Genomic DNA, 1,952 nt, shown 5'->3' on the forward strand with positions numbered 1-1,952 from the left:
CCTACCCTCGAGCAGATCAACGCTCCTGCCCAACTTGGTGTCGTCTGCAAACTTACTGAGGGTGCACTCGATCCCCTCATCCAGATCATTGATAAAGATCTTGAACAAGACCGGCCCCAAAACTGAGCCCTGGGGAACACCACTCGTGAAGTAATCTTTATTAAATCAGATTAAAAGAAACTAAGCCAAAAGAGCTTCAAAACTAATGAGGTACTGTGGGCTAGCTGAGGAGGTACTCTATAGTTTATTTTGACTGAATGGTGAGTCTAATTTTACTCAAGGCCAGTAAATAAAATGTCTTATATTTAGACTGTGCCTTTTATTTCTGAAAGCTATGTCTAAGATGTAACTATTAGGCAGAGTAGCTAAGAGACAGGCTAGGTTGTATATCCCATATCTATATCTCAAGTGCGTATTAATAATGGTAAATTTAAAAAGAATTCAGAACAAGTTAATAAAGTACGCATAATCGCACGTTACAGACATGAATCTGGTGTGAAGACATTTTTTACCTGTGATTAGATTACATTTGTAATCATATGGAAAAGTTCCAAAGTCAAATCAAATATGTAGTTGCTTTTCTCACTGATGACTGTCTGGCTATATTTCGTTCAGCAAAGAAATGAAACTAATTACTAGCTCAAATTTCATGACTACCCCAGGTTTCTTGAGCAGGTTTTTTGACAAGTAAGTGGAGGAAAAAAGTATAATTAAACATTTCCAAAAGGTTACATTTGTTGGACTGCAAGTGGACTACAATTTCTGGTAAGGACTTTGAGTTATTTTTTTTTAACTGATAAAATTTAAGGTGTAGATTGTCTTTTAAGTTCATCTTTAAGTAGGTTATTTTTGAGGGCCTGGCATTACATTTAGCAGCCAAAGAAATTGAGGTGATATAGCACAAGGGCACATCCATTCTTCAATTCTAGTTCAAGAGCTGATTTCATTTAAATGCTAATCAGCCAACCTAGTACAACAATATTAGTCAGGCTGCTTTTTATGTTTGATCACAAGAATTTTTTGTGTCACCTGTCTGTTAAAATGTTTAGTATCTGGAAACTGCTCAAGTGTCTTCTTATTTTATGCCTACACATGTGAAAAAAAAAATTAGGAAACTGAATGAGGAAGTATTCTTGTAGCATGAAAAGGAACAGCCTGAATAAGCATAGAGGTGATTATGAAAGGACACTGAATTCTTGCATGCCCTACAAACACCTACTTCATTTTGTCTGTTTATAAATACTCGGTATCCAAAGATCTGAGAGTACTTTATAATACTAGTCAGTTCTTGCAGTATCCTGCTCAGGGAAGTGATATATTACCACAGCCACATACAGTAGGTTTCATAGACTGAGGTTAATTGCTCAGTATCACAGAACAGCTAGTGGCAATGCCAAAAATAAATCCAGTTCAAGCCTGCTGCTCAGATTAAAACATAAGGAGAAGCAGCAAGGAACAAGATATGTCTACTACTGAAGGAAGTATTGTACAGAGATAACTGTACCAGTACCTATTAGACAGATTAGCACGGACAATGTGAATAATGTCATGGTAGACAAATCCTTTGTTTTGCCATCTTTCTTCAGACATAGTGGCACAGCAGCAGCAGCTACAGTTCTGCATCCCCATACAGGTGGATGCGCAAGCCCACAAAGCTGTCCTCTAACACAGACACACCCACTCACAGATGCTGGAAAAAAGGATTTAGCCATTTGGGCAGCATCCTCCGAAGGAAAGGCAGCATTTTAGGTCACTACTTTAGGTCGTACTGGCTTGTTTGTTTCCAGATTTGTCTTCACAAGCTAATAATCCTAGATGATGAAAGTAGCTTCATTGTATGCAGTAATGTTTACGTAACAAATGACCACTTCTTTTGGCTAAAAGATGTGCCCGCTTCTCATAGGTAGTAAGTTCAAATGCAAACATACTATCTCAGCAAATCTCTCCCTGGA

The sequence above is a fragment of the Aptenodytes forsteri genome, unplaced genomic scaffold (assembly GCF_000699145.1).
Source record: "Aptenodytes forsteri isolate BGI_AS27 unplaced genomic scaffold, ASM69914v1 Scaffold257, whole genome shotgun sequence".
NCBI classification, from domain to species: domain Eukaryota; kingdom Metazoa; phylum Chordata; class Aves; order Sphenisciformes; family Spheniscidae; genus Aptenodytes; species Aptenodytes forsteri.